At 39.0% G+C, this 13,032-nt stretch overlaps 1 long non-coding RNA gene across 1 annotated transcript in view; it reads left to right on the forward strand.

The window, feature by feature from the left end:
* The first annotated feature begins 288 nt into the window (after positions 1–288).
* Positions 289–13,032, forward strand: part of LOC104394179 — a 27,888-nt gene continuing 15,144 nt past the window's right edge. Inside the window, exon 1 of the long non-coding RNA XR_719877.1 lies at positions 289–585. This is a non-coding gene — a long non-coding RNA (uncharacterized LOC104394179). The remainder of the gene's footprint in view (positions 586–13,032) is intronic.

A 13,032-nucleotide genomic window follows, 5' to 3' on the forward strand; every position in this document is an offset into this window, starting at 1 on the left:
TCAGATGGTTTTAAATATTCCTCAGGATGAGAGGGTTGTTTGGTAGTGCAGCAGTAATGAAAATGCATCATGTGTGAATAGGGAAAGTTTTTGCCTCTTCCTTTTTTCATAGGTAATCAGCACTGCAAATATGAGACCAAGGAGGTAGTCCTGATTGTTGTGAAACACCTGGATAATAGAATAAAGGAGGGGTTATTGTTGTGGTTTTTTTTCTTCTTTTCTGCATAGTAATTCCACGGCTTTGGTAAGGTATTATTTTCTTTTTTTTCTTTCTTTGATTTTCTTTGGAGTTCCTCTGATGACACCACGAATCTGGGAATGAAGAACTTCTTAGAGGTGATTGGAAATGGCATTGCGGAGCTGAAACTCAACTGGAGGAAATATATCTCCTGAAGAAGAAAATATAATGCACTGTAAGGATCTGTCTTCTGGTGAAAAAATTAAGCCTAGAGAAAACTTGTCCACTTTGTTAGGAAGAATGGGTTGGACAATCTTCTTCAGTTCCAAAGGATATCTGAATGCCATGCTGAGCTTAATCTCTGCAGCATGCTCTGTGCTTCTCATCTCTTCCTGATGCACTGCATGGTAAGGCCTTTTCCCTTCTTTTTAATAATAACAACGATATTTCTGTTATGGTGATAGGTAAAAATAATAGCAATAATGAATTGAAAATTGAAAAAACGTAGAAAGCTAGCAAAAGAACATTTGTTTGTATGGTTGTTTTCAGGAGCAAGTGTCCTGATTACTGCAGCAGCTTTGTAAGATCATTTCTGTCTTTCTCCCTTGCTTTGTGACAGTGTGTATGTGCATGTGTGTGTGTTAGTGCACACCTGTGCTGTCATTTGCACTTGGACTGGACCATCAGTAGCTGTGTTGTATGTATTTCCACAGTAAAGAGTATGCTTAAGAATGTTCAGACATTTCTCTCTCTTTTTCCCTCCCTCCATTCTCCTCCTACTGCCCTCTTTTTCTCTCAATCTGTCTGTCTCTCTCTGGGGTCATGGTGCTATACCTGCCTTGCACCTCAGTTGTGCACTGACTGTTAGAAGACAAAAATTGAAGGTAGAGGAAATCCTGTATCAATGTAAGAATATTTATGAATAAATACTATCTGCGTACATAAAAGCTACACAAAGGTTTTGAATGTCTGCAAGATCTGCAGGTACAAAAGATTTACTTTATTTTGTTTCCCACGGGAAACAAGTAAGAAATGCAGAGTTGGATGGTGTGTTTTAGCTAAAGGGGGAGGCAGATCCTGTTACACGTCAGAAAGCCAAAAAATGACCGCTGTGAATTATGAATATATTACTCTTGGTGACCCAAGTCATAAAATAAGCAAACACAGTATGAGATGTTCCAGTATCAAGTAATTTTTGTCACATATTGGCGGGGTGTTGAGAATTATGATAATAAATTAATTCAGTAGATATTGCGAGATATTTTTCTTTAAGAAATGCAATGTGTTTTCATCCTCCTGGGTGAAAGGTGCTAGGGGAGTGCAAGACGATGTCATTAAGTAACTAAGCAGCTTACCAAAATTTAGGGTCATTATCAGGAAATTGCTAGGCAGATCAGGCATTATTTAGTAAGTGTACTGAGATGGAAGAACAGGTTAATTTCTGGTTAGTAAACCAGAAAGCCTGGTTTACTTGGATCTCTCTTTCAGAAATGAGGATAGAACTAAAAGATGCAAGAGTGGTCATGTGAAATATATATATTTTCTGATGCATTCTGGTTGATCACTGAGTTTGGAAGAGGACAAGTTGAGTGCCTCTTGAGGAGCAAACTGTGGTAAGGGCCTGCCCTTGCTCTAAGGGTAATTCCTTGCAAATCCCACTGGTTTTGATGGGGTTAGAAACAGACCAGGAGCAGGTTTGTGTGATGGTTATCACCGGCTGTCCAGCTGGGCATGGAGGTAATCAGTTCCTGGCAGCAGATTTGGAGGGTGAGAAGGATGCAAAGAGCCAAAGCAAAAAGGCCAAGCCAGGCCACCATGAGGCTCATTAACACGAATCAGAGCTTAAATCCTATTCAGAAGATGGAATTTTGTGGTATTTCCCAGTACATCTCCTCCTTGCATGATGAAGGAATCCAGAATACAGTTTTTAGAGAGCGAATGGTAATGCAGCTTTTTGAAATCACTGCAGTAGGAGGAAACAGAGATGAGACACATTCCTCTAGTGTGAGAATTTTTCATTATGGTTCAGGGGAAATAGCCTTGGTTTTAGGAGAAAAAGTTCAAAATATGCATAAATGTACACTGAGGTAGATTTTTAGTGCATTTACCATCTAAAATGTATATAGGAATGTGTATAGGAATCATAAAGAAAACTGAGGAAGGTCAACACAATACATAAATGTTGCCTTCCAATCTTTACTGTTGAAAGCAGCTCTTACTCATAGAAAAGGTCCCCTCTGCTCTTTAAGTGAACATGGACTGCATCCTAAATTCAAGTTTCCCAGTGCAAATCTCTCCTCACATCAGCAGGTCTACTTCAATCAATGGGACAACTTGTGCACGTAAGAACTACTCATGTGAATAAATTATTAAAGATTTTATTAGACCAGGCTCTTTGATTGTCATGGCAACAGATTTATTAGGCTTCGGGCATCATTTGTATTTGCCTTCTAAACAAAATCGTTTTTCCTTTTAGCCACATGAATCCTTTTGCCTTGTAATTAGGACAAGAAAAATAGGTTAATTACATTCTTAAAGATCATGCAGCTGTACAGATGCATTGTTAGTGAAGAATTATAAGAGTATACAAAAGTTTACTTTTATTAGTGATCTCCAAATCTGAGAGAAGTGAATTCTTACTGGAATTGATCATTGCCTTACTAATTTTTGTGGCAGTATTAACAGCACTGTTAAGTATTGTCAATTCTTCCTGCAACTGACTAAAAAAAAATAATTAAATCCTTTTAAATATTACTGATCCTATGAAAATAATCACTATTACTAGATTCAATGATACTTACCAAGATTTCTGCTACATTAAATAAGTTCATTCTTTAGTTAATACATGTTGTTAAGTTCTTTACTTGATCCAGGAACATATTTCTCTTCATGGTATAGAAACACAATACAAAGTCATGATAGTAAACTTCCTACAAAATATATACATAATATCCAAATAATCCAAAATAATTTGGAATTTCTTTCCCAGTGCAATTTTTCATGCTTATAAATGTTTATATTCTTACATAGCAAGTAGTATTTCCTTCTTTGTAATTTGTAAAGAACAGCTTCTTTTCAAAATACAGTGCATAGGGGTTTTTATTTCCCGCTAGAATTAGGCATAATGGAAGAAATAAATTTATAAGAAAAAGCAAGCACAGAAGCCCTTAAAATGTATCCAGTACAGAAATGCAGCAATGGCTTCATTTGTTTCTTTTATCCCTATAAGAGCAACACCTATGTAGTAAGAATAGTGGATTATTTTGTAAAGAGTGAGTGATTTTGAGAGAGAAGTTTGTGCATGATACAGGGTGCTCATTGCCTTTGCCAGACATTTCTGTCAATGATTGACTGTGACTTACAACTCTTTCTGTAGTGACATTTTTAATAATTTACTTTAAACATTTGCACAACAGCTATGTTTGGCTTTCTCTGTCAATTCTAAAGCTAGTAAAATCAGTAATTTCCTTCAGTAAAGCTCTGATGTTGAAAACACATGTATTTAATTTCAGTCCATTGAACTGCTTCTTTAGTTAAACTATGTGAATTAGAGCTTGAACCATCTGCATTATCAGGGAAATCATAATGAACAGTGGAAATATTTTCCACACTTGCAGAAACTATTTCTAGTCAAGAAAAATGTACTTTAATAACACAACACACAAGCAGTTCCTGTACTTGGAATGCCTTGAGCTGTGTTGATTCAAGACCCAGCAAAAACTGATTTTTGAAAGGCCTGCAAAAAAAACCCCAAACCCAAACCAAATGAGTCTTAAACTTTTGTTGTTTAAACATAAATAGCCACAGAAAGAATGCTTATCTGACAAGAAATTTCAGTAGATCAGCACCTTTGTTTTTCATAAGCCAGGATAAAAAAATTGAAGAGGCATAATGTTTTTTTAAAAATTAGAAACTCCCAAAATCCATATATATGGAAATACTGATTTCAAAATGACACAACATTTAATTTTAACATTTTTAATCAGACTTTCATTTGTACTGATACCTGTTTATCTATTTTTCTCAGTGAAAATTTGCTACACTTTTCTTTTAACTGATCTGTTATAGCTGTCACAGTATTTATTGCCTCTCACAAGTCAGCTCTTCAATTTGAAGCTCTCTGAAGGGACATTTTTAGACTCTACATATTGTATAGCCCTATATTACTGATAATAAAGAGCAGTTTTTACTGAGTCTGTGGTAGATGAAAGCTCTGATTGTGATTTCCTCTGTTCATTCTTTGAGTGTCTTCAGCAAAAAACAGGCTTCCATTTTGCTGAGAGTTTTACAGATACCAGAAGAAGTAGTTTCTACTACAAAAACCTTCAGGAGACCTTCAAAAGCCACGCAGACAAGGAGTAGAATTAACGGCATATTAATATCCTTATTAAATAGATAAGGAATGGAGAAACAAAGAGACTGCCCAAAGCTATGCTGGCAAAGGAAGAGTTAGAAATCAAACCCAAATGTCCTTATTCTAATTTCATCATTGTCTCTGCAAGGTTGCTCTTAATTTTCTTCTTCTTTTTTTTTTTTTTTTTCTTAATTAATTGCATCTGGACTTCTAAGATAGTACTAGTTGAAGTATCAAATGTGAAAGGCAATTATTGATGCATACTTCCTCTCCAGTCTGACACAGTTGTCCTAAAAATTCTTTTTTGTTTCCCAAGCCATTCTATTTGAATTTAACCACTAATTATGTAACTGCTTTACTACGCAGGGAAAGTAAATTCTGGATTAAACAAAAAATATTAAATGAAAATATCCTTAGTGTGCAGCACAGGTTCTGAGGGATGTACATGTTTATCTGTTTATGGTTTTAGGGTGCAGGGATAGCTGTGAGGGTATGTGGTGGTTTTGAGGACACTTGGTAAATGAATCAAATTCCAACATATAAAAAAATCCAATTAATACATAAAAAGAATTATGTTTTGCCGTCTAGAATTCACACAGGTCATTATGAATCCAGCACTTGTTCACAAAAAGATAACACAGCGAATATGGCACCTAACAGTGATCCTTATTAACCCTGCTATGTTTATATAGGTTTGTTCAAAAAGTACTTAATGGCTAAAATTATAGCTGAAGTTGAGGAAAAGATACCTGCCTTGGCCTCTTAAAACAAAACTGGGAAAATTTTGTTCACATCAAGAGGCAAAAAAAGCATTTTGCAAATATGCCAGACTTTTGGAATGAGTTCTGCAGCAGAGTATCCAGGAAGCTGAAGGGCTTTCTGCCTCACTCTGGTCTACTTATGCAACTCCAGGTGTGACACAGCTCTGGAAGTGACAGGTACCACACTTAGCCAATTACCCAGTGATATACTGAAGTAGAGGTTTATGAAAGTCTGATTAAAAGCAGCACTTCCACTAGAAACCTCATCTCGCTTGTGTTTTATTCCTAAGAAATGTTAAGAAGAAAACTTAAAATACATCCTGCTGCATCAACTACTCTCTTCTAGTTTTTTGATGTGAACTTTTTATTGGCCTACAGTGGGAAAGGGTTAGAAGTAAATGCCTTAGTCAATACATTCTCCATGACAGAGAGCAATTACGTAACTTGCTTCAAAATACTGTTCTCCAATGCAAAGGGCTCAGGGCAGCCAGGAGGATCACCTGCACTTTATTTCCACCAGCAGTGATGGTGCACAGGGTTGTCCCCAGCCTGCCTTAACCCTCTGTCCTAAAGTAGACCTAACATTATTTGCAAATATCATAAAAGAGGTTCTGAAAGGCTTTTCCAGTTAAGCTGGCAAATTTTCCATGGAACCTTGGATATTAGGATACACAAAAGTTCAAATACATTCTGTTGTTTAACAACTTAACATATCATTTGGCTCCTAGCTCTTTTTTAAGCCAGGGTAACTAAGGGATTCAAGTACCTTTGAGGATCTGAGAATGGGGTTTATATTTGTATATTTCCTACAACAATAATAGGTCAGTAAAGTCACTCTAATCATTATAGCAGGGTAACTATTGGTGGTTTTTAGTTGGCTAAGAAACATTGGAGAATCACTGAAGTCCATGAACATAAATAAAGAATTTCATTCATAGTAAGAGCCTCAGAAATAAAGGCCTGGAGGAAAGTTGATGAGTCAAAGAGATCAGTAACCTTTGATTAAATAAGAGACTGCAAAAAGGGTAAAGGATGTCTGATACATCTCTAAATGAGAAAACAGAGTAGAGGAATGCCTGTTGCAGTTATCAACCAAGCTAGACAGAAAAAAGTGGTGTGAAAACAATGTGGTGTTTGTGAACATAAATCATGCTTTAATAATTTGTTACCTGTTTAATGAGGATAATAATGCAGTGCGTATTCTTAACTTGTGAAAATGTAATACATTTTATGTATCTGTCTTTAGATAATAAAAAGCATCACTTTCTCCTCCATGTGAAGCTGCAATGTATTTGGTGATAATATTTAGGACTTCACTTTGACACATCCCAAAACCTATCAATACTGTTGGTAAAGTGAGATGTTATTGAACTATGCTTAGAGTACCAGAAACTTTCCTTTAAGGAAAGCAAGTCTGATGTTTGAAAAAAAACCCCACAAAACAAACAACACAACAAAACCAGAAACATTTAACTTTTTTATGAGAAAGCAGATGACAAGACTGTGTATTAAGACCTGTGACCTGTGGGTTGGAAATTTCTTTTTTACTTTGTGCCTTGACCAAAAACTGATTGAAAGGGTTTTGTTCAGGTATTCACAGTAAATGTAATTTCCACTGAATATAAAAACAGTACAAAATACGTAGCTGAAGAAGGTGGGATTCTGGGAGGGCTTTTAAAGCAATCTTGAACACGGTTCTTAATGGATGACCACAATGGCCCTTAGGATAGTATTGTTTCTGTGCTGCTGAACATAGTACTTTTTCTCTATTCATATTAATGAAAGCTAGAAAACACAGCTTTCCTTAGGAAGAGTCATCGACTTCTCTAATGTCATATCCATTTGTTTGGGTTCTTGTGTTTTCACTCCATAGCAAATGGTTTATGTTGCGTCAAAATGCTTTGGAGCTTGGCACAGCCAGATGCGTTCTCAAAGCACCACTATAGAAATGTGTCACAATCAAGATTGTACCTACTCCTTTGGAGCCACTCTGAGATATTTTTATCTCAGAGTAAAGGGAACAGCATCTTTGTCATGACTTTGTGTAATGCTCAGAGGGCTTCAATATCTCAGGTCACTGGGAACATCATGAGTCTGCAATGTGAGGTAACTTGTATTGTGGTTTTAAGATCACTAGCACATCGGAGCTGACTGAGGAAGGGTTGTTCTGTTACTTCTGTTCCTGATTGTTATCCCTCAAATTCTGCCTCTTCATGTGCTTTCTAATGGAATTGTAAGGGATCACTGATATCTTTGGCTCTAGTCATTGTCTCCACACTGAAAAACATGCAACGGATGTATAATGCAGAAGGCATCTGCTCCGTCCGTTCATGCTCACCACAGAGTAATTCCAGTACTCCTCATTGCATCTTAGTAACCTAGTAGACCACAAGTCACATCTGCAGTGTTTCACAAGAGGAGACAGATTAAAAGCATCACTAAAGTCTTCAATTCCTTTGAAAATAAAAATAAAATAGACCATGCCTCATATTACAGAAAGAAGTCTACATTACTTTTGCTGAACCTGCCTCCAAATCTGTTTGTGATCTCTCATCTGGTTTTCATAGATTTCTGAGTACATCAGGAAGGCACAGCAGATGAGTATCACTAGAAAGACTAGTGCTCCCTCCCTCAATACCTGTTTCTGCCCATCACCCTTCTCCGGAACCTTACATGGAGGTGAAGTCGTGTGTGAATAGAGAAATAGCCTTTCTGAATCCCTGTAGGTTAAGCGTGGGATTTGTACAGTGTGAATATGATGCAAATGGACAGGATCAATAAGCAATTTCTTTCATAAAACAGAAGAGACCTTCCTGACATCAGTTCTTTAGGAATAAATCCCAAAGTTTTATATCAAGTAACAACACATGAATTACTTTGTATCTTAAGAATCTAGTGGCATGTTTTTCCTGCCCACACATCTGTAGCAGGAACCTGCACAGATGCATCCCCTTCCTTACCCACTTTTTGTGGCTATCTATCCCAGTCCCTGTGAACACACATCAGGAACCCCCATGACAGTTTATCTGGGTACATCTGTCCCTGGGATGTGTGTGTGAACTGAGCCTCTCATCCCTGCAGTGCATCCATGCATGCCCCCCTTGCAAAGGGACTCAGCTATGGGATCACTCCCTGCCCTGCCTCTCCAGTGACCTGATCTCCCAGTCCCCTATGGCTTATGGACAATTCCTCAGCCCTTGGTGATACTACTAAGAGCAGATCCGTCAGCTACGAAAATGATACATGCACAAGTTATGTCTCCCAGGTGATTAAACAGAAGAGCCATGTGAGCCATGTCCATGTGCCCCATTTTCTTTTGGACTGTGAGCTCTGTCAGTATGAACTTGTGGGCCATATCCACCACTGATCCTTACTGCTACTCAGTGCAAAGCCCAAGCCTTGTGCACAGGACTCAGCTTTCACCCATGTTAGAATATGATGGCTGCTACTGCTTTTAGAAACAGATCCCACTGAAATGCAGTGAGCTGAGATGCTGTGGATAGCTGTTTGGGTAAGGGAATTACAACCAGGTAGGACTTAGCCACTTCAGCTGCTTGACTTCCTTTACACTTAGGGTGTGAAATGCAGTACTTTGCACATGAAGAGGCTTGTGTCCTCTGTGCTGGTGAGAGCTACCATCCTATTTGGGATTGTCACAGCCTGTGTGAATTGAAGAGGAACCAGGAAATGTGCACAGCCTCAGTTCCCCACAGACACAAATGGCTGGGCTAAAGCTACTGTGTGCTTCACACTTCTTTTTTTCCTGGTCTGGAGGTATGAAGTCCCATCCCCTCCCTTGCTCTTATAAGATGTAAAGATGCTGGGTTCTCCTGGAAGTCAGGTTACAACCACTGTGTGAGTCAGATTGCAGATCTGCTCGTCAGGGCTACTGAACCTTGCTTGTGTGTCCCAAGGTGAGGATTAATCTGCTAATGTTTGTAAAAAGCTATGTAAATGATCTGTATCATGCTGACAGGTCAAGTACTGCATTGCTCACTGGCTGATCCTCCTGACAGTTTAAGATATATGCCAAGCAATGTCTACACTTTCAGAAGGCATTTGCTGACGTAGCTTGACTGGCTTAACCCTCTCAGGGTTTGGCCCTACCTCTTCTAGCTTACTGATCAGGTGATACAGCACAAACATGCAAGGCTGATGCTTTTTCACATAACCTAAAATACAATAAATACATCAATTTATGCCTGTGCACGACCTTTGAAGGAAGCCTCCTGGATCTATTATAGCACATGTGCACTGTGGGTCCTGAAGGACACATGGAAAGCAATGAAGCTGAGCAGAGCTCAGTGTTCTGCTTGGCAGTGGGCAGGAGGCTGAGCAGAAACTACTTCTGTGGAGCATTGGCAGGATTTGGCCCTGCTGCACCTGCAGCTTCTGCAGGTGCTCAGAACAGCTGCGAGCTCTTCTGAGTATGTGAGCCCGATCCAAGGGGAGGGTGTGCTTGAAATCTGGGAGCCTTTTTGTCCCGTGCTTATCACATAGATTGCAGCTATTATCAGTTATTGAGATCAGGGCCTGACAGTAGTAGATATTGTACAAACAGTAAGAGGAACAGCCTCTGCTAGAGAATTAACTTTTAAGGGGATGCAACTTCTGTAAGTAACTCTGCAAATACACAGCACAACAGAAGGTGTCCAAAAGGTGAGTAACTAGTTCCACTAGCTGCTTTATTTCCTACCTCGTCCCAGTTATTGGCATCCCATGTGGATTTTTATGTTGATTTTTGGTATGAATGATAAATACTTTCATTATGTTTAATGTTTTTTGCAGGGAAGATCATTTATCACTGATCTTTGCTGATGTGTCTGTCGATATATCTATACTTTTCCTTAAATACCTAAGCTAAGAAGCAGTGCTGCAGCATGAAGCAGGAGTATGAGCTGCTACTAAATGAAAGTAGGATAGCCAAAAGGAAGGGACTTTCTGTGAATCTAAGTTCTCATGTGGTCCTCTTTTTGAGACTGCTGGAGCTGATAACTTACTATGTGGGTCTTTTTCAGGCACTAATACAGGGATATGGGGTCAATACCTATGCTAGCAATTTGAGTGACTAAGTTATGAAAAAGTATTTTTATTTCTGCTACTATTGTTTGTCTGGGAAACTTTGATTTCAAAGCCTAATCCTGTACCTGCTGGAGTCAGCAAGAATTGTGCCACTGATTTCTTCCACAGCTGAATTGCACCACTGGCTGGCTCCATCATCACTACTGCTACAAGTTGCTGTGGTAGGAAATATGAAGAGATTGTGGCTTTGCTCTTTGTTTCTTTACCTGAAATTTTCTTTCATTTTTTTTGCTTCAGACATTTATCTACCACATACTTAGGGCTTCAGCAAATGCTCGGGGCATGCCTCTGTGTCTCTGGACAATGCTTTTGCATGCAGATCTCCACTGTTACTAGCAGAGCTGATAACCACAACCACTGGGTATGTCAGAGATTTAGCATACCTCTTGCTTAGTTTCACAGGGTTGGGACTTTGTATCTCCCTCTAAAGCACTCTTTTTTATGCTGAAGCACAGTCCTTTTGCTGGTAGAGCAAAGTGTGCATGCAGGTATCTATGGGAAAGCTATTCTGTTCCTTAATTGTTTGCAAATACCTGCATGTGGTGAAGTGCTGTGCATTTGTAATTCATGCATGTTTTCTCCTTGGTAATGTTTGCTTTAGCTCCAGGGAAGGTGTAGAGAGTGTAGCCCTGACCGGAGCAGATGACTTCAGCAGAGGAGGGAACTCACCCAAGCTCACTGACAGATTTTTGTGAAGGGTTTCCCAAGGCCAGCCTGCAGCAGCACAGCTACAGATACGGTTTTGACATTTGTAGTCCAAGAAGCAGCGATATTCATAGTAAAACACCGCCAGTGGGTTTCCATAAAAAGCCTCATTCTTGGATTATTTGTGGGGGTTTGAATGTAGCTGTTAAGTTGTATGAGCCTAAGCTTTCTCTGGGAAGGATTCCACCAGCCTACTTCTGTCTCCCTTTCGCCCCAAAGCACAGTGAGCTGCAGCAACTCCGCTTTGCTCTCCCAGCTACCTGCAACCACTCCCTGCCAGTCAGCAGATCCTGCTTGGGCTTGCAATCTCCAAGCAAGCTCCAGTGAACAGAGGACCAGAGAAAGTAGGAAGGGATTGGGAGCCACTAGAAGAGTGTCATGAGCTTGGGTAGACAGGAATTCTCTGAATGTTTTCTTTCACAAATCAGCCAAAAAATGCTTCTGGCCCTTCCTGAAAATTTGGCAGAATTAGTTTATTCTCCATAAAGTAGATAATCCTTTCGGAAAATAACTGGAGGCTTTCTGACTTACCTATGTAGAATAGGTTGTCCAGTTTTTCTATGGCTGCTGCCATAGATTCTAGTCTGATTATAGGAATGAAATGCAGACAAGTGTAATTATGATGCAGGCAGATTTATGTATCCCCAGACAAGTTTTCAAATGGCAAAAAGAATATAAATATTGGACCTGTGGAAAGAAAATGTCCATTGCTAGAATCAACCCAGAGGCTCTTACTGTGAAAAAATTTTCTTCCTCAAAACAGCTGTCAGCCCTGCTGAAAATTTAAGTTGGAGTTTGTCTAGTGTAACTCTCACTTTATGTTTCAAAAGCAAAGTCAGAAGCATTAAACTTTTGCCTTGGGTTTTTAAAATGCAGGAAAGCTAATATAATTGCTGTATTAATGTAGAGTTATGAGCTTTTAGTTTCTCTGTGTTTTGGGAAAGAAAGGTTATGTCTTTTGATTCATGTAATAAGACATTTGTCTGTATAAATTTACCATATTCTTTCTCTTCAGAAAAAATCTTCATCCCTTCCTCTCCTCTGGACCATTTGGCATGTCTCTTTAGTTTTTAATTGCCTGTGCTTCACTCGAGACTGGCTGCATTTCAGTCACCAGTCACTGTGCAGAGTTTCTTTGTAAATTATTGGAGTGTGCTTGGCATCTGGAGATCTAAGGAATTAAAAACTATGGTTCAAATATCAGACTGCAATTTGAACAGCTTCCGGAGATGCAGAGCCAGGTCTGTGGTGTGACTGAGGCAATGCCCATGCTAAGCTCAACAGAAAAAGCCTCTGGGTGACAAAAGGATGTCCCCTGTTGGACCCATGGCATGCACAGCAGGGCTTCCATATTCAGCATAAAAAATAGTGGTTTAGAGAGAGACACAAAGTCACAACACTGTGGAGGGAACAAGGGTTGGATATGTTACCTATGTCAGTCATGTTTGGGAAAACCTATGGACTAACAGAACAAGTGAACTAGGACATAACTTGAGGTTTTAAGTTAGACAGGCTTGTGTGAATGCTGTTAACCAGCTGCAAAGTCTCTGGAGAAAAATTACTTCAGAAAAAGGGAAATCTTTTGAAGGTTGCTTCTGTATCAAGAGTTTTCTGGAGAGGAATTTAGTTTAAGGAAGTTTTTCTGAGTTGTGGTAATTTATTCATCATTGATATTGATTAACACTGAATTTACAAGTCAGTGTCATTCTTAAACTTTATTAATCATCATCTTCAGCAGAATAATATGTCATGTATAACAGAAAAGAAAAAAAAAAAAGGAAAAATACACATTTTCTTTGTTTTGTGGCCCTCCTTGAAGTCTCTAGAGCCATAGATCAATTGCTAGTGTTTAGTGACCTCCTGCCCAAGAGTGTAGGGCCTGTGGGTGGTTCTTCTCCTATGGCTGGCACTTGTACAGTGCATAATGTAAGATGACACTGAGCCTTGCAGCC

Source organism: Chaetura pelagica, unplaced genomic scaffold, assembly GCF_000747805.2.
Source record: "Chaetura pelagica isolate M959 unplaced genomic scaffold, ChaPel_1.0 scaffold48, whole genome shotgun sequence".
Classification (NCBI taxonomy): Eukaryota; Metazoa; Chordata; class Aves; order Apodiformes; family Apodidae; genus Chaetura; species Chaetura pelagica.